Source organism: Notothenia rossii, assembly GCF_949606895.1.
Source record: "Notothenia rossii genome assembly, chromosome: 9".
NCBI lineage: Eukaryota > Metazoa > Chordata > Actinopteri > Perciformes > Nototheniidae > Notothenia > Notothenia rossii.
Genome location: NC_136907.1, coordinates 64,080,478 through 64,101,075, shown reverse-complemented (window position 1 = coordinate 64,101,075; position 20,598 = coordinate 64,080,478). Strand labels below are relative to the sequence as shown.

Below are 20,598 nucleotides of genomic sequence, written 5' to 3'. Positions count from 1 at the left end.
GCCTTCCGTGGCAAATGCTGATATTTAAACTCGTATTTATCGTGTAAAATGTCGCTGTTTAGGCATGACTTTATCGGACTGATCTGTACACAGGACTGATGTGCGATCTCTATTTTTCAAAAAGATAATAAATTATCATTTATATTCAATTTTACTTTGAATAGCCTACGTGGTTTGCTAAAATAAACAAACGTGCTATATCTATGATAGTATGCTAAACATAGGCCTATATTGTAATAAAAAAAGAAATATTGGCAAGTGAGCGTTGCAACGCAAGCCCTTGGCAATTGTCGCTTCTTGAGGGGAGTTTCCACTGCTTGCTACGATAACCAGGTGTATTGTTACTAGTAAGACAAATAATTAAAAATAAATATCTGTATTGACACAGCAACGTGTACAATGGTGTTATTAGACTTGGCTACAGACTTAGGGCAGCTGTAACTGATTGCAGTTGCACTGCTAGTGAGATGCTAAGATTTATATTTTATAAATGAGGCAAAGGACAGTTATATTTGATTGTACACATGTATAAATGTGTTATTTTAAATCCAGGCATATGTACTTAATTTTTATTATTTTCGTTGTTAATAAACAGATTAATGTCATTGTATCTGTTTTGATTTTAATTCTGGTTGAACATTTTTATTTAAATGCTTCAGATTATTCTTATTAGATATTGATATCGGTGAATCCAAACAAACCATGTTATTCCGTTAAGACAATCATGACAGTATATTAAAAATCAAGACACAATGCATGCTTTTTTATCCAATCTTTTATTGCGTTTTGAAAGTGGTGAACAATTAACATGAAGAATGTTCTCTTAAGCATGATACTCCAAGCAATCCTCATTTAACCGTATAAAGTTGATTTAATATGTTGAGGAAAGAGGGTTACAATGTAATATAATTACACCCTTGTTAAAACTTTTGTGTGCATCAGTAAAAAGGTTATATGTCATGCATGCAAATATCAAATCATTGTGTTGCTAATTAACATAAACAGATTTTGATATGATACGTTGTATTTAATTTATTTATCTAAAATGTTGAAATCTTTGCGTTACAGCAAATAATAATAATAAAAAGAAACAGGAAATAATTTACACATTATTAGTAGATATTTATCTACAGAGTATCTAAAGAATAAACAATATAGCCTACTGAATATGTAATAATACACTAAAATAAACCATCTCACTAAAACCAATAGAAACATATATTTGTCTTTCTTAACCCTTTCATCCATGAATTATGAAAGCCTCACTCAGGATTTTTTTAAGTGTTTTTATTGCTCTTGGGGCATGAAAAACAAGATTTTAACTTTAGTTTATTTTTATCTATTTTTTTCAAATTTAGAACATTTAAAAATACATTTAAAAAAATAATTTTAAGGATGATGTTTTCCTTATTAATAAGTCACAAATCACAAACTCAGTAAATGAACACTGACATAACAAAAACACAGAAAATGACCACTAGTTGTCATAAAGTAAAACAGTAACAATAGGAAATTACAGTCTTTTCAAGTGAATGTATATATTTATATATAAAACAAACAATAGAAGCACACTTACTGTCAAGTAGCCTATACCAACATTAACATAAGATAATCCTTATGTGTATTATGTATGATGGAAATCCATCAAGGGTGAAAGGTTATATCATGTGCACAGCTATTGCTTATGGCAATGAAAATCGTATTGGTCCCGCCATGCGTTTTAGAAGGGGGATGATTTTAACCGTTTTTATTTCAGGGGGGATGCCATCCCCCCTCAACTCGAGTACCGACTATTATCATAAAAATAGCACGTTTATTTATTTTAACAAACCACGTTCTCCAAGTAAAACCTATAGAACATATGTTTAATCTTTTTAAAAAATATGATCGGACCATCAGTAACAGATCATCAGTCTTGTGTACAGATCAGTCCGATAAAGTCATGCCAAAACAGCGACATTTTACGCGATAAATACGGGTTTAAATATCAGCATTTGCCACGGAAGGCGGGTGGCAGCTACCGTAAACCTTCTCTTAACTCTTAACTTGTGGCATTTACTTGCCACGGCAAGTTGTGGCATATACTTGTCACGGCAAGTTGTGGCATATATAAGTTGTGGCATATACTGGCATGGTTGTGGCATTTACTTGCCACGGCAAGTTGTGGCTGTGGCATATACTTGCCACAGATACCACATCTGTGGCATATACTTGCCACAGATACCACGGAGTAGCGGCCTCTGTGGCAGATGCCGGAAGTACTTGCCACTGCCTGCAGATGCCACGAAATGAGCCAGGCCCTACTGACCAGCCGGTCAGCGGGCAAAACAACAAGTAGCACTTTAATTCATGAATCAAGGTTCAAGGTTTTTATTTGTCATACGAACATAGCTACAGTGTGGTTATGACGATGAACATCTTAGGTCACAGGATCCTCCATTGAAGCAATAAGCTAATTTTTCCATCAAAATATTAATATAAAAATATTTAAAGTATTAAAATGCAATAAAAAGAGGTGTGCCCGATGCAGCCAGTGTAGTTCTTTGACCCAATATTGATTTTGAGCGATTAGGTCACATGACCTGGAAGGTATTGAAGAAATAAGCTCATTTTTCCATCAAAATACTAATATAAAAATATTTAGACTATTAAAATGCAATAAAAAGAGGTGTGTCCTATGCAGCCAGTGTAGTTCTTTGACCCAGCACTGATTTTGAGTGAATCGGTCACATGACCTGGAAGGTATTGAAGAAATAAGCTCATTTTTGCATCAAAGTATTAATATACAAATTATTTAAGTATTAAAATGCAATAAAAAGAGGTGTGTCCTATTCAGCCAGTGTAGTTCTTTGGCCCAGCATTGATTTTGAGTGATTAGGTCACATGACCTGGAAGGTATTGAAGAAATAAGCTCAATTTCGCATTCAAATATTAATATAAAAATATTTTAAGTATTAAAATGCAATAAAAAGAGGTGTGTCCTATTTAGCCAGTGTAGTTCTTTGACACAACATTGATTTTGAGTGAATCGGTCACATGACCTGGAAGGTATTGAAGAAATAAGCTCATTTTCGCATTAAAATATTAATAAAAAATATTTTAAGTATTAAAATGCAATAAAAAGAGGTGTGTCCTATTTAGCCAATGTAGTTCTTTGACCCAACATTGATTTTGAGTGAATCGGTCCCATGACCAGGAAGGTATTGAAGAAATAAGCTAATTTTTCCATCAAAATATTCATATAAAATATTTAGAAGGTTAAAATGGAATAAAAAGAGGTGTGTCCTATTCAGCCAGTGTAGTTCTTTGACACAACATTGATTTTGAGTGGATCGGTCACATGACCAGGAAGGTATTGAAGAAATAAGCTCATTTTTCCATCAAAATATTAATATAAAAATATTTAGAGGGTTAAAATGGAATAAAAAGAGGTGTGTCCTATTCAGCCGGTGTAGTTCTTTGACGCAACATTGATTTTGAGTGAATCGGTCACATGACCTGGAAGGTATTGAAGAAATAAGCTAATTTTCGCATTAACATATTAATAAAAGATATTTTAAGTATTAAAATGCAATAAAAAGAGGTGTGTCCTATTTAGCCAATGTAGTTCTTTGACCCAACATTGATTTTGAGTGAATCGGTCCCATGACCAGGAAGGTATTGAAGAAATAAGCTAATTTTTCCATCAAAATATTAATATAAAATATTTAGAAGGTTAAAATTGAATAAAAAGAGGTGTGTCCTATTCAGCCAGTGTAGTTCTTTGACCCAACATTGATTTTGAGTGAATCGGTCACATGACCTGGAAGGTATTGAAGAAATAAGCTAATTTTTCCATCAAAATATTAATATAAAATATTTAGAAGGTTAAAATGGAATAAAAAGAGGTGTGTCCTATTCAGCCAGTGTAGTTCTTTGGCCCAGCATTGATTTTGAGTGATTAGGTCACATGACCTGGAAGGTATTGAAGAAATAAGCTCAATTTCGCATTCAAATATTAATATAAAAATATTTTAAGTATTAAAATGCAATAAAAAGAGGTGTGTCCTATTTAGCCAGTGTAGTTCTTTGATACAACATTGATTTTGAGTGGATCGGTCACATGACGTGGAAGGTATTGAAGAAATAAGCAAATTTTTGCATCAAAATATTAATATACAAATTATTTAAGTATTAAAATGCAATAAAAAGAGGTGTGTCCTATTCAACCAGTGTAGTTCTTTGACACAACATTGATTTTGAGTGGATCGGTCACATGACCAGGAAGGTATTGAAGAAATAAGCAAATTTTTCCATCAAAATATTAATATAAAAATATTTAGAGGGTTAAAATGGAATAAAAAGAGGTGTGTCCTATTCAGCCGGTGTAGTTCTTTGACCCAACATTGATTTTGAGTGAATCTGTCCCATGACCTGGAAGGTATTGAAGAAATAAGCTCATTTTTGCATCAAAATATGAATATACAAATTATTTAAGTATTAAAATGCAATAAAAAGAGGTGTGTCCTATTCAGCCAGTGTAGTTCTTTGACCCAACATTGATTTTGAGTGAATCGGTCCCATGACCAGGAAGGTATTGAAGAAATAAGCTCATTTTTCCATCAAAATATTAATATAAAAATATTTAGAAGGTTAAAATGGAATAAAAAGAGGTGTGTCCTATTCAGCCAGTGTCGTTCTTTGACCCAACATTGATTTTGAGTGAATCGGTCACATGACCTGGAAGGTATTGAAGAAATAAGCTAATTCTTGCATCAAAATATTAATATACAAATTATTTAAGTATTAAAATGCAATAAAAAGAGGTGTGTCCTATTCAACCAGTGTAGTTCTTTGGCCCAGCATTGATTTTGAGTGATTAGGTCACATGACCTGGAAGGTATTGAAGAAATAAGCTCATTTTAACATCAAAATATTAATATAAAATATTTAGAGGGTTAAAATTGAATAAAAAGAGGTGTGTCCTATTCAGCCGGTGTAGTTCTTTGACCCAACATTGATTTTGAGTGAATCGGTCACATGACCTGGAAGGTATTGAAGAAATAAGGTCATTTTCGCATTAAAATATTAATATAAACATATTTTAAGTATTAAAATGCAATAAAAAGAGGTGTGTCTTATTTAGCCAATGTAGTTCTTTGACCCAACATTGATTTTGAGTGATTAGGTCACATGACCTGGAAGTTATTGAAGAAATAAGCAAATGTTTCCATCAAAATTATTAATAAAACGTATTTAAAGTATTAAAATGTGTGTTCAATAACTGTATGCTCTGGAGTGAATTTGCTTCATATTCGCATCATGATGGAGAAGCTGTCGATTTATTAAAAAGAACATTTTTCTTGTGTAATTGTAAAAGTCATTTGTTGATGGTCCCTAAATGAAAGCCTCGTTTTGCGGAGAAGATCTCCCCGTTAAACTGACGCTGCTGGCGGGTCCGGGAAACTGACGCTGCTGACGGGTCCGGGAAACTGACGCTGCTGGCGGTTCCGCGAATGTCCGTCGAATATCCAACCTAAAACCAAATTCACCGCGGTAGCACAGTCTAGGTTCCAGGATAAGTCACCATGGAGATCTAGCCCACTAAAAAGTGAACCAGCTTCATAGTACCGGAAATCCCAGAAGTTATCTTGCTAAACAAAAATCCTGCTTCGTAGTATACCACCCAGGTTAGCCGCACAGCATAAGTTACCATGGAGATCTAGCCTGCTAAAAAGAGAACCAGCTTCGTAGGACCGGAAACCCAGAGTTTCCCCTGAAGTTAGCCGGCTAAGCGAAAATCCAGGTTCGTAGTATACCCCCCAGGTGTAGTTCTCAGTGAACCATGTTTTTAAGTGAGCTGTGAAGGTGGTATGTGTATGTCTTTGATTTGAGTGGGTAGAGAGTTCCAGTTTTGTATTGCTGTGACCGAGAATGATGACTGACCAAAAGTACTCTTCCTGAATGGGACTGATAGGTCGCCACGTGTGGAGCTTCTAGTGGTCAGTCTGTTGTTGTTATGTTGAGTAACCAATGAGTTAAGAAGTGGAGGGGCTGTATTGTGCAGGATTTTGTACACCAGAACGATGTTCCTATACTTTACTAAATCTTCGCAACTCAGGATGTTATGCTTGTTGAGGATGGTACAGTGATGGGAGCGGATAGGTTTCTGGTCTAGGCTCCAACAGGCAGATTAAGATGACTTTGAAGCAATTTTTAGTGTAAGCCCCTTTGGATGTTTTCCCCTCAGATCTAAAGAAATGCACATGCTTGTTTTATCCCTCAGGTCTGTATCGCTTATCATGTTCCCACTGGAGTGAGATTCAATAGAAATTGATTGAGTGGTGCTCACAGTTTCTCTCTCACGCTCCCTTCCCAATCCCAGCCATCCTGCAGGATATCCGCGTCAGACCTCCAGCCCTAACCTCTCACTGCGCTGTCTTTGAACGCTGATGAGAGTGTGTGTGGGTGCTCAAGAGAGATAAATGAACAGAAAGACTGACGGAGGGATGGAAGCCATAGGGGATTCAAAGCGTGATACGCAGTAAATGTGGGCGACTGGACGACACAGTGTTGCTTTGGAAGTGCAGCAAACAGAGAGCAAAGTCACACAACAAGTGGTTTTCTCATAAGGGATGCAAACATATGTGCTATACTTTCTTATTGTATTTAAAAAAAGGTGATGGTGAGCAAATATTTTCTCAACAAATTCAGCTTTCATTTGAATATAAGACATCTGTGAAGCACGTCCGCTGTCCAATATTTCTGTAGTGTTTGGTAGATGTTTGTTAAGTGACTTTATGCAATGCCAATTTTAAATCAATTCCCATTAGTACCAAACAAATAATATGAGTTAAAATGATATTCCGTCAACCATGTTATTGGAAAGTTGAGAATTTAGTGCGTCAAGAGTATGAGCCGGTGGTGCCAACTCCACAGTCAAGCACCATCTCAGTATTACAGGAAAAGATGACTTCATATATTGAACAATGGAAGCCTGTGTTAAAGGCCATGTAATGCATCTAACACAGGTGTTTTTTAACATGTAGTTTAGATATCACCAGAATAAAAATAAATAAAAATGTTTAACGTTTCGTCATAATTAAATGACATATACGTTAAAAACCGATGTTGGTTCCGAAGTTTGCCGAGTACGCCCCCGATCACTCCCGAACGAGCGGTGACGTCACACGTGGCAAACATTGCCATTTGATCAAATCAGTCCAAATGGCAAGCAACGCGATAACTTCAGACAGCGACAGCGACAGCGATCATTCAAGCTCAGATTCAGTGGGTTATCTGGATTCAGTTACAGAAGTAGAGAGTGAACCAGCTAGCCTTTCACTTCAAGGCATTTTGCCTTATAAGTACGAGCCTCCTGCCCAGCAATCGAACAACGAGGCAGAAACTTGTGAAAGAGAAGCGGATTCCGCAGCCGGCGAGACTCGAGTCGGCAATACTGAATGGTAAATTCTGTTTTATTTAGTTTGACCTGCACTAAATGTCGATCTTAATTTGTCATCTGTTCCTCACACGTCCGGCAGATATTGTTTTGTTTTTTAATGTTATGTACAATATTCAGGTGTACATGTCAATGCTTTGAAAGCATGCCCACTGCAGATGAATGTGTATGCTGCAGAGAGATCTGGCAGGTGATGGAACAAATAGACAGTTTGCAACCTACTGACCAGATAGCAGAGTCCTGCATCGGGTCGGGTATCCGCGGGTACCCGACGGGTGACCCGCAAAAAAGGTGATTTGCGGGTGGTATTTTTTCAAACGCTTTTTTCCGGGTTCGCTTCTGGGTAAAACAAAGATGATGCGGGTCCGGTTGCGGGTGTTGCATAATAAATATATTTAAACAATAATAATTTAGTTTAATGTTTAAATCCTCAGACCTCTCCTCCGCGGTACCGAGCATAATCATAACCTCTGCAGTGCATCTATCTGCTGCTGAGCGCACCACATTCTGAATGGCTGAGGTGAAGCTCTCTATAGCGGAGAATACAGCATTTTCAATAACTCTTCCTCAAGAGCAAAATCCAACGTCTGGGAGGCTTTTGGTGTCAACCTAGATGGAGAAAATAAACAACATCCCAGGCTTTTTGAGCCAAATATGCAACTGCGTGTGTTAATAATTGCACGTTGTCACTGCTTATATATATGCGGGTTCGGGTCGGGTTGCGGATCATGTGCCGGCGGGTCGGGTCGGGTTGCGGGACTAATTGGCAATATGTGCGGGTAGCGGGGCGGGTTCGGTACTGCACGTCACGGGTGCGGGGCGGGAGCGGGTCTTGAAAATCAGACCCGTGCAGGACTCTGCCAGATAGAAGACACCGACGAGAAACCAAGGTGCATTATTAGCCACCCAGGCTTTAGAGAAGGCTGTCTCAGTGTTTGGACACTGAAAATAGCGTATCTTCAATACAAACAACAACACAGAGCAGTTGATGGCCCACTACACCAGTAAGTAAATATTGATTGACCCAACTGCCTATTGCAGCTTTGCTTTCATATAATACTTTTAGTCGCTACAGATATGGTACACTTTTAAAGATACCATTAAACTCTTTCAAGCAGTCAAAAACAGCTTGGCTTTTATTTTTTCTGTGTATGCAAGTTCAATGTATGCTTGAGAAAAGAAACAACTACACATGTGAGGAAATATATAAGAGGTCTATGATTCTGTCAAGCAGTCATGTATAACCTCATATTTATTTTGTACAAGTAAAATACAAATATCATGTTATAAGCCAATTTGTAACAATTGCTACATAATAGTAGGCTACTACATAACATTTTATTTTTCTCCAAATATATTTATAATCTGTATACTTTTTTTTCATTAGGAAGTATCGATATACAGCTTATCGACAGTTTGTACGTTGGTGCTGGGGTGTAGGCCTACTCGGCCCAAAAATCAGAGTCCCGCTGCATGTGCTGTAACCGAGATACGGAAGACTTACCCTGAGCCGGGAGGCCGCTATCAGGGATTTCAATGGCCAAATCTGTAATTTGACATAAATCATGCAGCTGAACTGGTTAAAATGGTTTCGCATGATGTAAATAATTTACAAAGTACATCATTTACAATATTATTTTTCCAAAGAAACATGTAAATATAACAACATTTTCCAAATCACAAATTTGTAAGATTGTATTAATTTACTGTTTGATAAATAAAAAAGGGTTCTTTTGTTAATTTTTCACTTGTAACATTTTATCTTTATTGCAGTGTACATTAGTCTATTTTGGTATATGTGCGAGCCCACAAATAATTAAAAGTGGTAAAAATAATAAAGATATTCAGACGTAATTCATTTTTGGCCTTACTTATTTCACTTCAACTTTTATATATTTCAGTCACTAGGCAAGTTCACTGTACTCTGGTGACATTTAGCTCAAGCTGGCATAACACCTGTAGTAACTTAATTCTGACCCGAGTTTTGTGCACAATCTTCCAGCACCCATGATCAATGTTTATAGCAATCAGGAAACATTCACAGCTCACAACTACACATCGCTTCCCCATCATGAATTGTTAGATAAAAAAAGTTTAGCGAGGTCCGGTTACACATATGTTGAGCGAAAATAGCGGAAGGATACAAAACAAACAATCCAGACGAGGCTGGTGTTTGCCACGTGTGACGTCACACAGCTGGGTTAATGGCTGGCAAGCTTTTCGCTACCGGAGCGGAATAACACGGGAAAGTGGCACACATTTCATGTTATTTGGGGGGTATTTATGGAAAGAATCATTGATGTTGATATGTCAAATGAAACAGTGGAAAGTGATGAAGCGATTTATTAACACAGAATAACTTTTATTTTGGACATTACATGGACTTTAAGAAAATAAATCTATTGCATTTGTTTTTCTTATATTATTTTCAGGAATGTTACAGTTTCTTTATCACTCCACACAGATCAGATTTTTGTCTGCTGCCATTTTTGGTCTCATGTATCTTAAATCATGGGCATTCACGTCATTTAATCTCAATCCAATGATTCTATCACACCTCGTCACATCCCTTCTGTATTATTAAACCAACCTTTTTTTGAGAGTTGGACTTTTGTTTTCTAATTTCTTGTGTCTTTATTCAGATTTTTTGAATGTGCAATTTAATAAAGCACATTAAAGAAGTGGAAGGAAACACACTGTGATATAAGGCTTCACACAGTGTTATCACTCAGCTTATGTTTTAAAATAACCACTCACTGTATGTTGCGACTATTGGAGGTCAAGTGATTGACTGACACTGTGTCACTCTGTTGGGCTAAAGTAAGAAAACTCATTATGAAATGTTTTGTATCTGCTTCAACAATAGCTTTTTGCTTGGCTGACAGAAGTGATAAAGCTGTACAGTTTTTCCTAAGTTTGATTGAGGCTATAAATATTTAAATATTTTCCACTCCTGGACTTGGCTGCAATATTAATTAAGATTCTATTATTTTATAACATTAATGAATCTTGCCTATCATGTTATTACAGAGCATATTTATTAGATAAAAAGTTGAGTGGGAAGAACAAGAATAACTCTTCTAAAACAAAAAGGCATTGTCATCAATTCAAAAAAGCATCCAATGCCTAGAAACAAGTAACAATCTCTCTTCAAGTTGTTCTTATGGTGTTTTTCACATATCACATTGAAATAACCACACACATGTAAAACACATAAGTTTTCTGAGGCTAATGACAAGAACACAGCAGAAATGATTGATTTGTATTTTTTACATGGAAGTTTGTAACACTTCTTCATTGAACCTCTGTCACTTTGGCAAGTGGGAGGTCTTTATATGTAGCACATTATTTCAGCTCTTAATTACCTTGATTTATTGAACACAGATTGTAGCTTGAAATGAATAAAGTCTTATTTCTAAACCTGACAGGCCTGAGAAACTATTAGATGTCACATACTTAAAGGTCCCATGTCATGCTTTTCCGGTTATTACCCGTCCCCTTGTGTGTTATGAAGGTTTTTATGCATGTAAACGGTCTGCAGAGTCACAAACCCTCAAATACACCCTGTAGCGAGTAAAACTCTAAAAACAGAAAATACCTGTCTATGCTGCCCCAGAACACCTTGTTGGAGATTTCAGGAGCTCCAACGAGCCGTTTAGGACACAGAGTGAACACACATACTATACAGAGATGCTGTATGAGAAACCAATGTGAGTTTGGAAAATTGCACAATATAAATCTATTCTAGTAGACCTCAACAATGGAATTATGATCAGTAGAATTGGCCATGACATGGGACCTTTAATGGTCCTACATTTGTAATGATGTCTTGGCAGTCAAAGGGTAAATAGGACTTTTCATCTGAACAATTTACCTGTACAAAAGCTACCTCAGTTGGTGTGACAACTCAAATAACTAGCGTTTTCACCATTTTCTGTCAGTTAGTGATAGAAAAACACTTTAAAGAGCAGGGACTGAAGAGCCTGGCAGTAAATGAATGGGTAAAAAGAAAAAGAAAGAAGAAAAATAAAGAAAAACGGTGTGTTATTTCACTGGTCTAAAATGTATTGGTATCTTGAAATTAGTCATTGCAAGAGTTTTGCCAAGGTGTTCTTCCTATATTCATTTAACTTTTATTTATTTATATTTTTGTTTTTATTTTGTCATACGAAAATAGCTACAGTGTAGTTATGACGATGAAAATCTTAGGTCACAGGCTCCTCCAACAGTGCAACACAATAAAACAGATAACAGAAAAACGTAATGCGAGTAAATAGTAAATACAAGAAGAAAATAGTTTAAAAAAGTGAAATAGTGCAATAACGGTCTATATGCAAGTTATTGGAATATGATGTATTAGATAAATAGATGAATCATTTCTAAGTAGCAGCCAGATGAATGTTATGGATGTAGTTTCAACAGTTAAGGTGTTTAACGGATGTGACCCTCTCTCTGCTGCTTCCTGTAATCCACAATCAGCTCCTTGGTTTTGCTGACGTTGAGATGGATGTTGTTATCCTGGCACCAAGATGTCAGGTCTTCGACCTCCTCTCTGTACGCCGTCGGTGATCTGGCTGATGACGGTCGTGTCGTCAGCAAACTTCTTGATGGTGTTGGAGCTGTGTGTGGCCACGCAGTCGTGAATGAACAGGGAGTAGAGGAGAGGGCTGAGCACGCAGCCTTGAGGGGCTCCAGTGTTGAGGATCAGGGTGGAGGATGTGATGTTTCCCACCCGCACTGCCTGGGTCTGCCGGTCAGGAAGTTCAGGATCCAGGGCGCTGTTGAGCCCGAGGTCTCTGAGCTTGATGACCAGTTTGGAGGGCACAATGGTGTTGAATGCTGAACTGTAATCAATGAACAGCATTCTCACATATGTGTTCCTCTGCTCCAGGTGTGAGAGGTCAGTGTGTATGGTGAGGGCTATGGCGTCGTCTGTGGACCTGTTTGCTTTGTAGGCAAACTGCAGGGTATCCAGAGAGTCAGGGAGGGAGGGAGTTGCTCCTTTGTAGTCTCTCTGAATTCAGCCTCCACTTGTTCTCTGTATTGTCACTTTGCACTGCTGATAGCTCTCCGGAGTTCATATCTAGATTTCCTTTCGCTTTCAGATTGCCATTTATCCAGGGCTTTTGATTCGGGAATGTTCGTACAGAAACCTTCGGTACCACGTCATCAATGCATTTCCCAATTTAGCAGATGACAATGTCCATGTGTGTGTTGATGTTGTTGTCTTCAAACACACTCCACTCCGTAGATGCAAAGCAATCATGCAGAGTTGAATCTGACTCCTCACTCCATCGTTGTACTGTCTTTGTTACCGGTCCGTCCCGTTTGAGTTTCTGCCTGTAAGCAGGCAGCAGCAGCAATGAGATGTGGTCTCATTTGCCGAAGGGAGGGCAAGGGAGAGCCTTATATCCATGTCGAAAAGGGGAATAAACATGGTCCAGTATGTTTCCTCCGCACGTCGGGCAGCTGATGTGTTGGTAGTACTTTCGGCAGGACCTTCTTCATGTTAGCGGTGTTAAAATCCCCGGCCACAACGAACGCCGCCTCTGGCCGTGAAGTCTCTGTTTTGTCGATAATCCCAAACAGCTGATCGAGTGCTGTGTTGTTGTCGGCGAGCGGCGGAATATACACTGCTGTAATCACAACAGATGTCAATTCTCTCGGCAGGTGAAATGCCTGGCATGTGATCATGAGGTGCTCTAACTGTGGGGAAAAGTCCGAAGAATTAATCCTCACATCTGTGCACCAGTTATTGTTGATCATTACACACACACCACCTCCCTTACTTTCCCCCGAGTTAACTGTCCAGTCCTGGCGAAAAATAGTGAATCCGTCAGGAACAATGACGGAGTCCGGGATAGTGGGGTTGAGCCAAGTCTCAGTGAGAGTTGACACGTTAAAGTTCTTAATGTCCCGTTGAAAAGCAATCCGACTTCTGAGTTCATCTAGCTTATTTTCAATCAATTGAACATTAGCCAGAAGAATACTCGGAAGAGGAGGTCGGTTTTCTCGTTTCCTCAGTCTGACCAGCAGCCCGGCACAGGACCCCCGCTTTGTCTTCCTCTTGCGTCTCTCAGGTAGGACAATGGCAGGTAGCCTTGGCGGATCTCCCTTGTCTGCCGTTGGGTTATTGTCCACAAAGTTTCTGATGTGAAGAAGTTCCTTCTGCTATATTGTATAGCAGAGTTGGTTCAGTCGGCTTGCATTTTGCGAACAATGTTAAAAGCAAACGGCAAAAAGTAATAAACACTAAATAAAATACGAAAAACTGCAAAGTTGGAGAGGAGCCAAAAGACAATGCGGCCATCTCCACTGGCACTTTTATTTACTTGTATGTAAATGGTCTTATGCTTTATTAGCTGGCACTCTCCACAGTCTGATTGTCAATAGTGAAAGATATTTTTCCAACATTGCAGATTAGGTTTAGTTATAAATATGAGTGCATTTTAGCAACACTCTTATTTTTAATGGCTAAATTAAAGCTTTTTCATCTTTATAATTTAAAATTAAAGGTCACCTACAGTATCATGCTATTTTTAGGCAATAGCATAGGTCTCAGCTATATACAAATATTTAAAAAACATGTCTATAAAGTGTTTTGCTCAAAATACCAAACAGATCACCCATTCTAGCCATGCCTCATATCTCTCTATTTCACTTCCTGTTTCAAAAGGGCTGATTTGGGGTATAAAGCTTTTTTTTAAAAAGGAGGGGGGTGAGCACAGATACTGCGATGACGAAATATCATGGATTATCAAGGATTATTTCTGAAACAGTAAGGAGCTCAAAGGCTTTCTCTCTTGCCGGTTATACCACAAGGTGAGTTCCTTTGTATTTCCTGCTTCTTCACACACATGCTCTCAAGTACAGGATAGCTCTGAGTGTTAGCGATGCTAAGTAAACACCGACCATATTACGCCCAAAACAGTCGGGCATTGTTTCTGATTGCAACGTTTTTGATAAGGCCGTGGGTGTAAAGCCAGCCTACATTTCCGATATTACATCATAGCGGACTCAAATCTGGATCAGCTCCGTTGTAGCCCCGTTTTTAGAGATTTGGGTACGGAGGAAAAGAGAGGGTTTTATTTTCTGACGCTGCGTGAGTTCCCCGACACACCGGGGACACATATTTATGTATAAAAGACATCAGAAAGTGCATTTTGCATAATAGGTCCCCTTTAAAGGGGTTTTTGTACGAACTCCGTTAGGGTATCTAATGGTTATTAAAATTAAATCCACACGTCCATAAGCATGAAGTATGTTGGCCTTGAGTTTTGTTGCAGCTTCAATTACTCAAAATTGAACAAAACCCACACAACTGTTTGTCCTTATTAGTAGCTAGCGCCGTGTTGTGTCATTGAAGTGACTTCAGCGGGGCTGTTACATGCAGCGGTTTGATTATGCCCACAAAGGGATTTATATGAACAATCTATTCCCGCATTTATAGTGAGGGTCATTTTTTATTACCTTGTGTTATGACAAGCTTGCTCTTTATGAAGAAAAATACTAAATCCAAATTTGAGAGTAGTTAAACTATTGCACATACATGATGGAAGTTGGATTACTATGTATCTTCCATTTCCTCATTACCTGTGTGCTCTTTTTATTGATTTCCTCTCCAAGGCTTTTACTAACCTGCGGTTCTAAAAGATTGATTTATAGGCTTATAATATTTGTTCTCGTATTCGACATGCTGATTCGTCAGATAGCCTGTGGGTCCGCACCTTACTCTAAAATCCTGTACTTGTTGTGTGTATTCTCGTGTTGACTCCGGCTGCCTGTCGCCTTGTCTATCTCTGCCCGTCTCTCCTTCTGTTTGTCTATGGGTTTATTTCTGTCATTATTACCAGTCTACCATTAAGGCCTTGTAGTTCAGTAGATCTGCGGTCCTCTGTGTATCGTCTGTGGCTTATAAGCCTTTCTGTGTACAAATGCAGCATCCGTATAATTGGAACTAAGTTAAACAGAAGCCAATACTGTTAGCAAATATTGCTACATCAACATTTTGCATACTGACTTGCTTGGATCACATTCATGTACAAGTAGCTTTGGATGAGAATGAATTACACAGAGATTCAAACTATTTTAACCATGTTGATTGCATAAAGTATTAACTGTTTCTATTTCAGCATTTACATCTGAGGAGCAAAAACCTGTTATGATCAGACAGCAGTTATTGTATAATAATGATAAAAGACTCATAAATAGTAATTTTGAGAATTTTGAAAAATACAGAATGATATTACTGTCTAATTATATTACATAGTTTGTACTTTGGATAAACTATTTTATAGAGCAAGTCAACCTGAACCACTCTCCTCTCCTTTGAGTTTCGTGGTGTGACTGATTGAACAATTCAATCATGGAATAAGGTCCAAACAGTCACTCATTAGATGTGGCCCTTGCTGTGTTATGTGGCACCTCGTCTCGTTATTCCTGAAGCTTAATGTTAATATTTCATAAACCTATTTTAGTCGAGGCGTCTGTTACAGACTCTGTAAATCCTGACATAACAGGTAGAACACTTTTGTTTCATATTTTGTTGAAATATTCTTGCAGCTCTTTTTTTACTCAATTTCAAAAACTTAACCTAGAAATCAAAGATTTGCCTTATAACCCCAAAGTTTTAAATCACACAGGCACAGTGCAGCAGCAGTAACCCTCTTGTCAGTGTAGTTAACTTCCAATTTAATTTCTGTTGCAAAGATAGCACATTTCTCATTTCCAGCCACCCTCACTCCCATAAATGAGCTCATTGCACTAACAGTGTCACTAACAACGTTGGCTTTTTCAGACACAGTGAAGCGATTTCTAAATTAACCCTGGCATTTGAAACACATCTACGTAAATTCCACTGTTCACTAATCACCTCGGTGTACAGAGAAAAAGTATACCTTTGTCCCTTTGCCCTTGTCAACGTTGGAAATACTTTTAATATTTTTTTCATAAATGATCCCCCTCTTAATATAATTATGCATCGAATAATTTAAAACATGGTAATCATGTTTTTTTCTCCCAAGCATAACATATAATCCAAATATGTGTTTCTCAAGACAGTAATTGTAATTAACAGCTAATAAATCATTTATTTAGATAGTAGGCTTTATATGGACAGGACAAGGTTACAATTTCTTACAACAGTTACTTGAATTGAAACAGATTTTGACGTTTTCCATCCATTCTCCCTTGAGTTTCTTTTACTGATGATCATAGCAATTTCAAGTTTCCTTTTTGCCCCTTGGCATCCTTTGCTGTGAAACACGAAATAAAATATTTTTCTGCTCAAAAGCTCCAGTAGCCCCCATGAGATGAAAACCTGTTTGATGACACAGTAAATGACTTTTATTTTCTTGAGGAAAAAGACCCATTTGTCATCGTAGTAAAGGGGGAAAAGGCAGGTCTTGTGTGGCAGGTGATGAATGAGTAGAGGGGATGGAATCCATCTGCTGCATCACCACCACGGAAATGGGATCGTCCACCGATAAAAAATTGCACACTTAGAGACGAGCCTAATTCACACACGAGACCTAAAGTCACTGTAGACGACAAAACTGTGTGTGTGTGTGTGTGTGTGTGTGTGTGTGTGTGTGTGTGTGTGTGTGTGTGTGTGTGTGTGTGTGTGTGTGTGTGTGTGTGTGTGTGTGTGTGTGTGTGTGTGTGTGTGTGTGTGTGTGTGTGTGTGTGTGTGTGTGTGTGTGTGTGTGTGTGTGTGTGTGGAGTGAAAGAGAGAATTTCTTTAAATCTGTGTCTTTGTGTCTCAAATTACTTTCTTTCCCGTTTTTTCGCACAGGTGCACACGCACACAATAAAATGCATTTATGGCTGCGGGCCATGCAGACTAAATACCAACTATCTATCATCTGAGATATTTCATACTTTCTAAATTCAATAAGCCGATATGATTTATGTAGTGGCTCGGCAGCTTTGGTATAGAATAATGTTGAGGTTTAGGGATATAGACAATAATATACATTAAGGTATTTGTTTCTGAATTCAGTGCACCTGACAATAACAGAAAAAGGGAATATTCTGCACACTGTTTGATACCATTCTGTTTTTATCACTGAATCTCCCCAAAGTTTCCCCTTTGGGAAATACATTCACATATGGAATTGTATAAGTCTGTCAGGATGCAGCTTCGTGCTTATTCTGACTTTGTTTGATTGCTTGAGCTTCACTTTGCAGAACAATGTACTAATGTGAGTTTGACAGTTTGCAACTTATACAATAAACCTTCAAGTACATACATCCAGACAATGGACTTCTCAGTCAATATGAAGGCATTATATAATGAATCTATAAGCATATCAACAAAATCCTTGACAATATCCTTTGGTGAAAGTATTCAAAAGACCTTTTGTTTAAATGTCAACCTTTTGTTTAAATGTCAACCTTGTGTCTGTAGTTACTGCTGACTTTTTTTGTATTCAACCAGACCCTGATCCCCCCTAACCTTAACCAAGTGCTGCCATTGCTTAAAAATTCACCAGCAAAGTGTTCAATGCTGTATAATCCACTCTGCGGGCAGGAAAAGACATTAAGAATTTGAGCACAGAGCACAGAGAAAAGTCAATGCTGTGCAATCCGAATGCTGATTGGTCTAAAACAAAATCAAACTTTCCAAAAAGGATATTTGTATCCATAATGTACAATTTAACAGCAAAGAGCGTGATGCTGACAGGAATTGTTGGAAGGCAATATGTCCCTTCATGAAAGATGGTCCAGTTTATTCTATGTTAAAAGAGATACAACAGGAAGCATCGTGAAATGTGTAACTATACTTTGTTTGTTTCAGACTGCATAATAAGAAAGACAAACACAAATGCTTGAATTTAACAAATATATATATATAGATTAAAGTCTATAATGATTACACTTAGTTATATTAAAACAATACTGCACGCATGAATCTTGCCACACTTAATGTTGCTCACAAGTGATACTTGAATCTGCTACTTGTATTAAACCAATTGATTACGAGAATGGACACAAGACTACTGTACAGCAGATATAAGCTTTAAAAAACGGCAGCTATCCGAGGACACCAAGTCCCTTTAGCCTCCTCATTTCAACAACACTGTGTGAATTGTACGTTTTCAAAGGCTCTATCAGATTTGTGTGCCAAAAAATAGTTTTCCATTCCCATCTGGTTTTATGAGAACAATACACTTGCATCAGTAGTTTATTCTCCCAAACTATTTCATAGAGCCTTTCTGCTTTCGTTTGTCTAAGCCCAGACCAAAATGGAGGAATGCAAATTATTTATTATGCATATTTATTCCCGTCCTCTTCTTTATGTGTGCTCAGATTTTTTTCCGATTGCGGCACATTTTTTTTTTAGTGGCTGCTGGACCGGGGAATAAACTGTGGGAACATAATATGATTTACACTGAAAAGCACTCCTCTGTTTTGCTCTCACAACTACAAAGCTGTCAAAAGGAGGAAACGGGATCATCTGTTACTTTCTGCTCTCTCGCTGGGACAGCAGACAGAAGTAACAGAGAAACCTCCGCCTTTTTTATGTGAGTGGTAATGCAGATCATTCTAAGATGGCTGTTGCGATGTCTGTGAGTTAAAAACGGTAGAATATGGGTTTGTGAAAATGTTTCTCCATCTCCACACTGGGGTGTCTTATTAAGTATTTTTGAATGCATGTACCCATAAGGCTTGCTAAAGTGTTTGCTTTGCCTCAACCTCAAACATATATTTTCATTACATTACATTTCATATCATTTAGCTGTCTCTTTTATCCAAAGCGACTTATAATGAGTGCAAAAACCATAAAGATCCAAACTCCGAACAACAAGGAAAGTGTAGATATATTCACTTCAAGCAAGATCATACCATGATGATGAGTCAGTGCTGGTGAATAAGTTACAGGGCGTAAAATCTATTATAATTGTATACCAAGGTACAATCAAAATATAATAAATCCAGAGCTAGGATAGCAAACAGGCTTGTTTTTTTAGGGGTACCTGGGTATTGTAATGGAAAAGTTGCTGTGACTAATCTGAAGCCTTACATTGTATATTTATTCTTGAATATTTAAAACAGGGCCACTTAGTTTAGAGAGCTTGTTGTCTAGAGCAGTTTATAGTTTTAGTTAAAAAGTCTTCATACTGCCAATAAAGTATCAAAGCTGTAATGAAGGCATTGTGTTGATATATTTTCCAGAAATAATTACTCAAATGTTTTTAACAGTTTGATTTTGATTTCCTTATGAAGAGGACAGAAGGACACTTTTCCTCTTATCTTTGTTTGAAGAACCAACAGCGGAGCTTTGTTTTTTTGTTTATTTAATCAACCTTCTTTTCTGGAGGAGACCCAAGTCAAAATGACACCGCTTTCAGGGAATTTGCAATTCCTATGAGCTGAAAACAACCGGGGCCAGCAAAACATGTCATTTTAACTCTCAGTGGGTGAGCGAGGCACCCTCAAGAACAAACCGTGCTCGGTTTTGTGTCTGCGAAGGCGTGTGTGTGTGTGTTTCAATGAGCCTGCCTGAGGAGGTGTGCTGTAACAAAAAAATAAACCCTCAGCAGCACAGCAGACGGGGAAAGCAAATGAGTAGTTTTTCGGTGTTGATAGAAGAGCCCCGATATGTTCCTTTCCTTTATCAGCAGGACAAAGAGTATGTACTTAAGCTTTTGTTTGTGTGTTGTTCCATGTGTGTGTGCTTTCAATTTTCCTGCAGTTGTTCTGCTATGGTTATAAAAGAGGCATTAGAGGCTTGTTTGCTCTTTGAATATAAATGCAGTTTACTTTACATTGGTAATTATAAACACCATCTTGACGATTATATATACTGCCAAGCTATAGGAGATATGACACATAAAAGGGCTTACATGTTTATCCACAGGTGGATTGTACTCATCTCAGTAATCAACACTTCTGCCATGTCTGAGGCTCCGCGGCACATACGCCTTTACCACAAAGCAATTTCCAACTATGCAGGAAACGTTTTTTTTTTTGGACAGGCAGTTCAATGTGTAATTGTGTTTAATGCTATTTTAATCTCTCCCCTCTCCGGGATAGGCGCAGAGTCATAGGGAGACTGGCAACTAGAGAACACAGTACTCACAGAAAAAGGTACACACACAAAAATACACTCCTAATGTATGTGTAGAGACACATCCATATTTTCCCCTCTAGCT

At 37.9% G+C, this 20,598-nt stretch overlaps 1 protein-coding gene across 8 annotated transcripts in view; it reads left to right on the top strand.

Annotated features, from left to right (window-relative positions):
- Nucleotides 1-20,598, top strand: part of tnr (tenascin R (restrictin, janusin)) — a 188,452-nt gene that overhangs the window by 73,034 nt on the left and 94,820 nt on the right. For 5 of the 8 annotated variants that reach the window (XM_079652471.1, XM_079652470.1, XM_079652464.1 and 2 more), the window contains exon 3: nt 20,480-20,533. The exons of the other annotated variants lie outside the window; for them this stretch is intronic. The gene's annotated coding sequence lies outside the window, so the exon portion shown is untranslated. The remainder of the gene's footprint in view (nt 1-20,479; nt 20,534-20,598) is intronic. 8 annotated transcript variants of the gene reach the window in all.